Raw genomic sequence first — 12830 nt, 5'->3', positions numbered from 1 at the left:
GTCAAGAACTGCAACGTTGCTGGGTTTTTCACGCTCAACAGTTTCCTGTGTGTATCAAGAATGGTCCACCATCCAAAGGACATCCAGCCAACTTGACACAACTGTGGGAAGCATTGGAGTCAACATGGGCCAGCATCCCTGTGAAACGTTTGACACCTTGTAGTCCATGCCCCGATGAATCAGTATTTCAGTGGAGCCCATTACAGTGTACCTGTGGTGGCCAGACCCCAGATCCACGTGCCTGCAGTTATGGGGCCACCGTGTTTGTGATGGTTTGTGATGGTGAGGGCTCCTGTGGAGTACGCCCGGCCAACTGTGAACCCCAACCATCCCTACCACTGATAGGCCTATGTTGCAGAGGTACACTACCTCAACTACTTATTTTTTTTAAACGATATACCCCTCTATTGGGGCACCACTATGAATACTTCCAGAAAGCAAAGCTTTCCTGTTAGTAGCCTCCTCCTTCACTGCAGTGCTACCCTGGGGAAAATGCCCCTCCCCCTTTTGACTCTAATGAACTACCAGTATATTGTCTGTTTACTGCTTTGTAAATTAGATATCATACAGTAATTCACTCTTTTAATGAGATGGATTGATGTTTTGGATAAACGAGGCTCTGCATTCAGTAATGACTCTCGATCTTTTCACAGGCAGACAGCTCAACTTTACTTGACCCTTTGGTGGATCTTCAGTTGCAAATAAAACTACTCCTTGCAAAGATACAGCGGTTGCTTTTCTTGCTGTATATTATAACTTAGGTATCAACTAACTGACACTGTAAATCTTCAAAGAAATAACAAACTATTATATGAAGAATGTATAGGCCTATTCGATAAGGGGTCAGAGAAAGTATTTGGATGAACAAGTAAATACATCCAGAGGGTTTTATAGATATAGATAGAGGGTGAAAATCTTTCCAAAACAACAGGGTGTGTTATGTGTGTTTGAATCTAATTGAATATCAATCACAATGCTGATAAAGCCAATGGAAACCTATAACCTATCACATCCATCAGATATCGATTTTTTCCTACTGTATGTAAAATGAAGCATTATTATGACGTAGCCTAAGCACTGTATGTAACCCCCCCCCCCCCCCCCCCCCCCCCCCAATTGTGACACCGACGTCAATGCCAACTTTTACGCACATGGTTTTATGCGCAAACGGAATGTATATAACCAACAACTAAATACGGCATGTCTGCCATGTTTTGAGAACCGTCCTGTAAACACAGTGATGAGGTAAGTGTAAAACGAGTAATTTATAAGCCTATATTATGACCTACGCTAGCCTAAATGCATCTAGGCTGTGTGCGTAATGGAATGGAATCAAACCTGAAATATTTTCTTCATCTCACCATAATAGAGATAAGCAATAGCAGGTGCATCACGATTGGCTTGACTTTCACACAAGTGTCTCTGGTTGCGAAAATGAACCACCCGTCGACGCTTATCCTACCTTGGGGGTTGAAGAGCTGGCTAGTTGCCGTCAGTCGCGCGGTTCTACTGGAGGAGCCGTCAAATGTCCTGGCGTTCATAGCATCTTACTGCGGCCAGCTTCTCCAATTGAAGAAAGGTGCAGTGCTCATAGGAAAATAAATTCACACTTTATTAACAAATTCCCCAAACAATGTTTAGTATATTCATATGAACTCTAAGCTACATAAACATATATCTGTGCAGTTGAATGTCATTAGTTATGGTTTATTGTGCAGAACATCCAAATATTGATATTCAAGAGCTCTCATACATCTTCAGAGATTTAAGGGGTAAGAGTCCTTCCTTCTTCCACAAGTCCAAAATATCAAAATGTATACCCTTTCCATAATATATTTCCACTGAAAAGATGCAATAGATTGAGAATGTAATGAGATGGGTTTTCTAACTCCAACTCTCTGGTGAGTCTGGGGTTGTGTTGTGTTTGGTAGGAGGTCACTCTGATGACTACCAGGGAACCATCTCCTTCACTGGTCTGGCGGAATCTGTTTTGAGTGAATGCTCTCACAAAATATCTGAGGAACGAGACGACGCAGCACCATGTCTGTCTGCATCTGATACATCATCAATCCATGTACACTGTGAGGAGCCTGGCCACCCGGCCATGGAGGATGACACGGTCAGCAGTTCAGTGGTCCAGTCTGCAGTGTACCAGAGAGATCCGTCAGTCAGTGGCGTGGTCGACGTCGAGAACACTGTGCTCATCCACACTTCCAGGACTCCGTCCGAGCATGTGATTATTGTTCACTCCGAGTGTCTCCCTGAGACGCTCATCTTCCACAGCGAAGCCTTGCCTTCATCCAACGGATCCCCTACGACATGTGACCTGACCCCTGCTCCTAGTCCTGTCCCTAGTGATGAGGAATGGGAGGAACCAGAGGGAGTGTCTAGTGTGGTCATGTTTCATAAGGTTCCCTTGTTTGAGGACCTGCCTCACCCACCGTCCATGGGGGAACTCCCCTATGTTGCTGCTGTGGAGACTATGACGGATGAGGATATATCCTCAAGCAGTGACAAAGTTCCCTCGCAGGAGAACATGTCTGGCACTCAATCTGTTCAGGTCTTTTTCTCAGCAGCCTCAGAGGTAGAATCATCTGGTCAGATGAGAAATTCAACAAGCAGCTTTGAGGATCTGGCTGTGGACAAGATATCTGACGTGATTATACCTCACAAGGTCCCTTCCTATAAAGAGCTGCCTCAGTCAACATCACCTATAAAGCAAACTTCAGTTGTTTCCCCTGAATACTCGGGAAGTGATATTACTGCAAAAGCTCCATCTGAAACAGAACTAGTTGATGCAGCACAGAGAGTGTCCTCAGTCAGGATACCCAGTAGAGAGGAGGGTGTGGGGAGAACAGCAGAGACACCAGAGAGACACACATCTCCCAGAGTATCACCAAGAGCTTCTCCAGGAGTTTCTCCACAAACCTCTCTTGTATCAGGTACAACTGTTATCCATACTCTGACGAATGAGCGACTAATAAGCTACTAATAAGAAATGTTTTAGGTAAAACTTGGCAAAGCTTCTAAGGTGAAATGTATACAGTATGTGCCTAATTTTGTATCTGCATCCACAGCTCATGTTGGTGAATCTCTGTATGGTACAGACATTTCTCCACAATCCAGTCTGCCTAGGATTCCCTCTGCACCATCAATGGAGGAGCTACTGGTGTCTCCATCTGCTTCTGTTGGTAGAATTTCACCAGCAGTTTCAAGAAGATCTTCAAGAAGTAGTTTGTCAGAAAGAGCTCCTTCGGAATCAGCAGTGGGGAAAACAGCAGAGACATCAGAAAGACACACATCTCCCAGAGTATCTCCACAAGCATCTTCTGTGATGATTGATCAGGTGACTAATCTGGAGACATCTGAAAGATCACTGACGACCTCAACTCTGCATTCAGAAGATTTCAAGTTTGGTGAGATATTGTACTTTAATCAACTCATACATTGATGGATTTGATGGGGGTGATGGGGGTCTATGTTCATATTATAGTGTGTTTATAGATATAGGAATGAACCATGGCTTAAGCCGTACAATTGATACTATTGTTATTAGCATGCATTTCCTATCACAACGTGGCCCATGGAACCACACAAACTGAGGAGAGACCAGTGTCACAGAGAACTACACAAACTGAAGTTTCAGCATTGCATAGAACTACACAAACTGAAGTTTCAGCATTGCATAGAACTACACAAACTGAGACGAGACCAGCAGCCCACAGAACTACACAAACTGAAGTTTCAGCCTCTCCTCTGCCTGGTAATTTTGGATATGGAAGAATTACTCTGCTCGTTATCTATTCTATTCTCTGTATTAGAATCTGATATTGTTGGGTACATATACATGACACTAGTTTTTCTGTGTATAATACCTAAAACATGTTATGTTTTCTCACTACAAGGAGGTGCTGCCATGGAACAACAGAATCCTAAAATGTGTTATGCTTTCTCACTACAAGGCGTTGCTGCCATGGAACATCAGAATCCAGCAGAAGAACTGGGATTGGGGCCTTCACCTGCTGAGGATGTTACTGAAGTAGCAGAATGGGTCAATCCAGACAACATAGAGACAAGCAAATTAACCGAATTGGTCAGTCCTCAACATGTAGAAAATGCACCAATAACAGAACTGGTCAGTCCTCAACATGTAGTGAATGCACCAATAACAGAATTGGTCGGTCCTCAACATGTAGAGAAAGCACCAATAACAGAATTGGTCAGTTCTCAACATGTAGAGAACGCACCAATATCAGGATTGGCTTGTCCACCCCATGAAGAGGCAGTAACATTTGAAAATCCTAAAGAGAGTGTTGAAACAGAAGAGAATGTTGAAACGTCAACTGTAGAGGTAACTTCCAAACCCCAGCCTGAAGACACTACCAATGCTCCACCCTGTCCTGGGCCAGAGACACTACAGATAGTCCAGGAAGAATCAGCCACCCAGACACCAGAGGAGGAGTCTGTCCAGGCGGAACTAACCACCAAGACACCAGAGGAGGAGTCTGTCCAGGAGGAACTAACCACCAAGACACCAGAGGAGTCTTTCCCAAGAGTCCCCACACCTCAGTTCCTCTTGCCAATTCATACTGCAGAGGGCCGTCAGCAGAACCGAACCAAACCTGCCAATCTGATCAAGATGGCTGTCGCTGAGAGGAACCACCTGATCAAGAGACTTGCCAAGTCAGACCCACTAAAGAACAGATTGGGTAAGGCCCGCAGTTCACATTGCAAGGGACAGTACTTTTTGTTTGGTGAGGGGATGGTAAACTATGTTGAGGTGATACATTAATGGCTTCTGCATGTTGTCTTTTTCAGATGGGTCTAAATCTGCTACCAGAGTGAGAGAAGTGTCCTACGCCACTAAGATGATGAAGCAACGGTCCCAGACAGCCCCACAGCCCAACATCAAACGAATGTTGAACCTAACAGGTTATTATATATCTGATAAGACAACAGATTACTTGCCCTAAAAACTTACTATATGACATTTCCTGGTATCATTGCTATTTTAATATTGACACCTTTGAAACATATATTTTCTATCCACCTCATTTTCTAACGTTGCTATGGGCACAGCCAAACAACGGAAGTGATGGATTCGACTTCCGCTTTATTTCCCTACTGCAGCACGCTGGTCACAAGCTTGCGAGAGTAAATTATTTGAAGGCGTCAATTTATCGAGTATAAAAGTCAAGTAAACAAGTATAAGTGTAAGAGTATTAGTGTAATTTTATATTTATTTAATTCAAGTTCGCTAACGTTAGTTAGTTCTGTTGTGATAATAACGTTAGTTGTGTTGTGTCAGAGTTAAGACAATAAATATAACAATAACTACACTGAACAAAAATATAAACGCAACATGCAACAATTTCAAAGATTTTACTGAGTTACAGTTCATATATGGAAATCGGTCAATTGAAATACACTGAACAAAAATATAAACGCAACATGTAAAGTGTTGGTCCCATGTTTCATGAGCTGAAATAAAATATCTAAAAAAAAAATCCATTGCACAAAAAGCTTATTTATCTCCAATTTTGTGCACAAATCTGTTTACATTTGAGGGAGCGTGCAATTGGCATGCTGACTGCACGAATGGCCACCAGAGATGTTGCCAGAGAATTGAATGTTAATTTCTCTACCATAAGCTGCCTCCAACGTCGTTTTAGAGAATTTGGCAGTACGTCCAACTGGCCTCACAACCGCAGACCGTGTGTAACCACGCCAGCCCAGGACCTCCACATTCGGCTTCTTCACCTACAGCATCATCTGACACCAGCCACCCGGACAGCTGATGGAACTGTGGGTTTGTACAACCAAAGCATTTATTTCAATTGACTGATTTCCTTATATGAACTGTAACTCAGTAAAGTCTTTGAAATTGTTGCATGTTGCATTTATATTTATGTTCAGTGTAAATACTGTATTAGGGCTATAGGCTAAATATGTACCTGTCAAAGTGCAAGAAAAAAAGGTTACCAGTTCTGAAATGGCAGATCCAGCCTGCGCTCTGTGGTCCCTGGGCATGCAAAGCTCCACTATTGATTATTAGGTCTACGTTAAGTGTGTCTTGAATTCTAAATAAATCACCAACAGTGTCACCAGCAAAGCACCCCCACACTATCACACCTCCTCCTCCATGCTTCACGGTGGGAACCACATATGTGGAGATCATATGTGGAGATCATCCGTTCAGAAATTCCACAAATTAACTTTTAACAAGGCACACCTGTTAATTGAAATGCATTCCAGATGACTACCTCATGAAGCTGGTTGAGAGAATGCCAAGAGTGTGCAAAGCTGTCATCAAGGCAAAGGGTGGCTACTTTGAAGAATCTCAAATATAAAATATATTTTGATTTGTTTAACACTTATTTGGTTACTACATGAATCCATATGTGTTATTTCATAGTTTTGATGTCTTCACTATTATTCTACAATGTAGAAAATAGTACAAATAAAGAAAAACCCTGGAATGAGTAAGTGTGTCCAAACTTTTGACTGGTACTCTATATTAATACTATTATTATTAATTTTTTTTTTACCCCCTTTATCTCCACAATTTCGTGATATCCAATTGGTAGTTACGATCTCATCGCCGCAACTCCCCAATGGACTTGGAAGAGGCGAAGGTTGAGAGTCATGCATCCTCCGAAACATGACCTGCCAAGCCGTGCTGCATCTTAACACACTGCTCGTTTAACCCAGAAGCCAGCCGCACCAATATGTTGGAGGAAACACTTCCAACTGACAAACGAAGTCAGCTTGCAGGCACCCTGTCCGCCACAAGGAGTCACTAGAGCACGATGAGCCAAGGAAATCCCCCCGCCAAACCCTCCCCTAACCTGGAAGATGCTGGGCCAATTGTGCGCTGCACCATGGGGCTCCTGGTCATGGCCGGCTGTGACACAGCCTGGGATCGGACCGAAGGCTGTAGTGGTGCCTAAGCACCACTCTAGAGGCCCCAAAAATATATATATAAAAAAAAGTATATCTTTTTTTCCCTCACAAATAGTCCTGTATTAGCGGACCAATATAGCCATCTGCAGTCCCCCACCCGTGCGCTCTGGCACACTCAGACGAAAGTGCCCTGATATCGGAGTAGATAGCCAGAGGGAATTTACGAATGCACCTAGTATGTAAAATATGTTCTCTTGATTGTTCTATCATACACTCTTAGCATAACACAACCTTGCTGTGGTGGGGTTTGTTTTGGAAGCACCATGATTCATGTGTTGTATACCGTCTTCCTATTTCAGCAATGGAGGAGCAGCAGAACTTCCAGGGTGTCCCCGTTGGAGAAGGACGCATAACTCCAGATATGGACCCTGCTCGGGAAAGCTCTATCAACAAAGTCTGGACCCTTTATCATCTCGCTCAGGAGACAGGCAACTTGTCTTTGAGTGTGTTGTCCCAACCATCATTCAATGGCCGTGCATACATTGAAAGTGTTGATCCAGAGCATGTCTTGTTGTCAAAGAGGACCTCCCACAATTCAGGTCTAGACTCAGGTCAACTCACGAGTGGACCGACACAGGGACATTCAGGCCAGACTGTGCAGACTGTCCATAAGTTAGACACTCCCGACACTCAGCAAATCAAAATCCCCAACTATCTCCTTGTGGAACGTTCATCCGCAACCTCGGACATAGCCTCTTCCCAAGAGAGAAAGCCAGCAGATCAAGAGAGTTGTGTGGTCAACAGGGGACGCTGTACTGGCTTCCTGTCCTTCTCTGTGCCAATTGACAGTTTCTGCGGAGCAGAGTGGGGCTGTCGACCGCAGTTCCTGCAGGTCACAAGCGACGATGGAGACGTGGTCTATTCCCCTGCGTTCATACAGTCTATCAACCCATGTAGACCTGGTGCAGATGAGGTCGCGGAGAGGACAGACACACGCCCGACAACTTCACCTGCCCACATGGAATGGTCTTTCAAAATCAGCATAAAAGGTAGCAAAATGTAATGCTATGCTGTCCTCGTGCAAAAGAAGATCTACGTGAATACTATTTTGTTGAGTGCATTGATTACAGTATTGTAGTATGTTATTTTGTCATTATGTTAACTTTATGTATACATTTTCCTCCAAAACAGGACAGACTGTGGGGGATGATGAAGTTGAGCAAGAGAAGTGATGGATCAAATTTAAGTTTTTCCGTCTGCATTGAACTCTTGTAATAAATGCAATTCATCTGAAGTCTGAACTTTTTTGTTTGTTTTTCAATGAATTGGGTGTATTTATTTGTAAACAGTAACATGGCAACTTAAATTTGCATAAATTAAACATTTCCAGATTTGTTTTCCCCTCTATTCAGTTGTGAAAATAACACTTTTCCCAAGAAGGCTTTTTTCTGCTACACATTTGCAAGTTTGACTGTAAAATACAAAATAATTTTGTTATAAACCTAAATTACCAATCTAGGTTTAGATCATTTGTCAAAAATCTAAGTATTAATCATTGACAACCTTGGGAAAAAGCGGTGGTGTAATATTACTTGAGGCAAAATCAGCACCAGGGACAGCGCCTATTTAGCTAGTAGTGTGAAGTCTTGGAATAATTTTTGGGGGGGCTGTCTGGTGCTAATTTCTGCCAGTGCTTTTTGTTTGGCTTCACCCGCGACTGAAACAAAATGGCTCAACGGTTCATAACTGATTTTATAAGGGTAATTGATTACCTGGTTATTTGATTAATGATTTAATGGATTTATGATGTTTTATCATTTTTTACAAACAAAAAAAATCCATTCATAAGTTTTAACTTTTGAGAACTTGAGAGCTTCTTGTCTCATATGAATTCTAATGTAGCGAAAGGCCATTCCATTCCAACCATTATGACTTCAGAACGTTGGTAGGTCCGCGATAGCAACGAAAGTCAACAACTCAGACAACTCAAAATGAGCCGCTATGACCAGTAACCTGTAAACTACTCCTACTCTCATAGATCGACAGCCAAATTTACAATTAGCAAATTCAAGGTAAGTTTTCATATATCTCGATTATTATATTTTGCTACAGAGCCATGATCAGTTGAATGAATCTGCCTCATGGGCGATCCATTGTTAGTCTGGGTACCACAGTACCAGTCTGTTTAGCTAGCTATCATCCACTCCTTGCCAATCCGTGTCATATGCTAAACTTTGTCATGATATGACCCGGAGTACAAGGAGTGGAAAGTTAGCTAAACAAACTGGTACCTAGGCGAATCCGTTGCTGCTGGGTAATTATTATAACATGAATGCGATGTTGCATTTACTTTGCGTTTCTTCTTGTTACAGTCCGCCACACACGGTCATGTCTAAACACGTGAAACCCCTCATCCCAAACGGCCTGATGGCCATTCTGGCAGGCTTCAGTCGAGCATACCTAAGGAAGAGGCCAACTGACTTTGGGCTATTTGCCATGTACTACTGTATGGAACTGCGGAAATACAGAGATGGTATATTAGCTCACCATGGTCCCACAGAGACAAAAATATTGATTCTGTAGTGTACAGTGCATTTTATCATGTGTTAAGAGTTCTGCAGAAATACATCTGATTAAGATTTCATTTTATTTTGTCATGCAGAAATACCAGCCTATTCACCAAACATGCTAGTGAAAGAATTTCATAAACATAGAGGTAAGTCCAGTGATGATGCACCCTGTATTTCTATAGTCGTTGATGCATACAAAACACATACTTTTGCACTCACATCCCTCACAAAAAATGTATCTTCCCCCTGAAGCCGAGAGACTCTGTGGCAATGCCTATGAAGAGGAACTGCTGAAGTATGGATACAAAGTGACCTCCAAGGAGGATGTGACTTTTAATGCCCTGGAGATCACCTCTCAGGACCTACAAATACTAGGCAGTAGGGAGAGACGGATCAACAGACAGTACTCAACCACCACTAGCCCATGTGGAGAACAAGTGAACAATATTACAGCTCCATCAGCCATGGAGCAGCAGGTGAACCAAACCCTGGGGGCTGCAGCTATGGAGCTAGGGGCACTGGTTGGCAACATTGACCCCACAACATCAACAAGCCCTGTTCAACCAACCAACAATAATGCCAACAACACCCAACACGTGGTACAGGCATCCTCCCAGGCAGTAGCAGGTCTGGAATCCACTGAGAACAAGACTGGTGAAGGTATGTGTCCTCTCAGATTCTGAGGCCCAACTATGTATGGTAAAATAAAATCTGCTTTGCACTAGTAATCTAATGTGTTCCTCTCCCTCCCACTGTTTTCCCCACAGTTGCTCCACAAGTCAAACCTGGCTCAGCAGAGATATTGGCCAGCAGCAGCGAGGCCAGTATTTCTGGACATGCCTGTGCTCCCCAGCATTACACACCCACCAGCCAGGAGGGGGGGTGTGCTTGTGCCCCCATGCCCACAGAGATACCCTGCTACCCCAGATTTCCTCAGAATTACCCGCCATACCCTCCACCACCACCCTACCTCCCAGGCCTTCATCATTATTTGGACCTCATGTCTGGCCAATATGTCCAGCCGTCCTGCAGATGCCAGCTATATGGCAGAGTGGTATATCGTCCCCCCAGTCAGCCAGTGCTGCCCCAGTGTCACCATGCCGCTCCACTGCCATTGCCCCAGTGCACTCACCAGCACCTCAGCCCTTCTGCCAGCTGCATTCAAGTGACTCCAACCATGGGGCCCTCCTGCCCCTATGGAGAACAGAGCCCTTTCTCACGGTACATCCCTGTGCCTGTCCTCACCAATCACTTTGGCTCCCTTTACTACAGACCCAGGATTGCCACAGGTGTGCCTGGCTGCAGGAGCGAGTGCCTACCCACATCCAGACGGCTCAGCTGCACTTCCTGCAACGTGAGTGACAGCTCTAGCTGTGGGCCAGAGCCCGCGGCCCAGGCCTCCTGTCATGGAGGATATCGAGGACAGTGTGGGGGTGATGCCAACCATGGACCAGTCCCTGCCGGTGCACTAAGGTCCCTGTATGCCCCTGTGCCGTGCCCCATTGGACTGCAGAGAAGGGATGCCCCGGCACAGCGACCATGCAGCGCCCCAACTAGGAGGGTTGTTCCACTAACCACGCAGAACCAGAATAGCCCTTTCCCATCCGAATAAGGAACAGGTATGGAACCAGTTCTTCTGTGAATGGATAGCTGCAAATTATTTGATTTAATTTAATCTGATTAATTAAGAAAACATGACTACAGTATATTTGGTGCATATTCATTAGAGGATAAGTCTTCAGTTTGATTACATTTTGCCTTGAAGCTTTTGTTAATTGGTAGTATAATTAAACTAGTAGAACGTTTTCGTCTTGGACACAGAGAATATTATTAATCAGTTAGTATAGAATAAACATTTCTCAGGTGGCTAAATTGCTGTTATTTTTCTCTTTACAGAATGCCCAGACATGAACTGAACACAAAGCCCTGCAACTTTATCATCGATTTTTATAATCAATAAAGTAGTTTGCAGATTCGTTTTTAAGTCTCATTATTGTAGAACGGAAAATAAAAGATTGTTGAGTGTTTTATGCTAAAATAGTGCCAGTGAGAACGACTGTGCTTTATTATGCGTAAACGTAGGCATTTTTTGTTTGTTTTGCTGCTGCTGATATGTCGTGGCATTTTGAATATTTCATTTTGCAGAAATTGATTATAATGTTGTTGAAATCTAGGCTGCACAAAATACGCAAATTTTGCATTCCTTTTCAATTTGGCCAATACATTCTTATGAGGTTACTACCATTGTGACGTCACGCAGCCGCGGAGTTTTAGATCATGGATTTGAATCAATCAGTCCTCGATGTGGCTCAAGAGGAGTTACACCTGTCTGCAATGGTATGTTTTTACTAATCTAAATTATCTGAATCAATTTCGAATAATCTGACTTGATATCTAGCTACCTGTGTAGGCTAGATAATAGGCATAACCAAATCAATTGGCTGCAGCCATTTGATTGTACAGCCAGCGTACAGTAGGCTGAGCAGGATAGCCTGTCTGATTATCAGGTAAACAACCACTGCAGCTAAACCATCAACGACATTTTTCCAGATGGCTTCCAGGAGCACGCCTCACTTCAAGCCCCCGTTGACGATCATCATCCCATACGGGCTGAAGAGTTGGCTAGAATGTCTTTGCAGAGCCATATTTATTGAGGGACCAAGGCAGATACCGGAATTTATTGCTGACTATTGCGTTGAGCTGCTGGAATTCAGAGAACGTGAGTGGTGTGGACTGATGTAGATGCAGTCATAAACAGTGTTTGCGAAACACCTAAAAGTAGTCTATGTTTACAAACACACGAATTATTTGAAGTAGTTTAACCCTTTTTTAGTAGACCCTAATAACATTCAAAGCTAGAATCCTTAGTTGCTACATCCATTTTGGGACTTATAAATTAATGATATATAGGCCTACCCATTGATTCTTGAAGAATATAAATGCCTCATGAGCTTAGTTCAACTGTTGTACCCCATCAGAACCCAAAATATAAGCTTGTTTTACTCATTTTACATTTTAGTCATTTAGCAGACGCTCTTATCCAGAGCGACTTACAGTTAGTGAGTGCATACATTTTCATACTGCCCCCCCGTGGGAAACGAACCCACAACCCTGGCGTTGCAAGCGCCATGCTCTACCAACTGAGCTACAGGGAAACTCCAATGTTTGTAAACAGTGTAAATGTAAACAAACACTGTATAGCCTCAAAACATGGTTAAAACGATCATTTTAATATCATGGATGGTCAGACCTTGCATCCATAGCTCTGTCTATGAATTTTTGAGAGTGGTTACATTTTTCCAGGTCCATCCTTCAGCCTTTTACCAAAACAGAGGCGGGGTATACACTTTGTTATTG

The sequence above is a fragment of the Coregonus lavaretus genome (genome assembly GCF_964263955.1).
Source record: "Coregonus lavaretus genome assembly, chromosome: 23".
In the NCBI taxonomy this organism is placed as follows: domain Eukaryota; kingdom Metazoa; phylum Chordata; class Actinopteri; order Salmoniformes; family Salmonidae; genus Coregonus; species Coregonus lavaretus.
The sequence above is the reverse complement of the archived record's forward strand: the minus strand, read 5'-3'. Positions refer to the sequence as shown.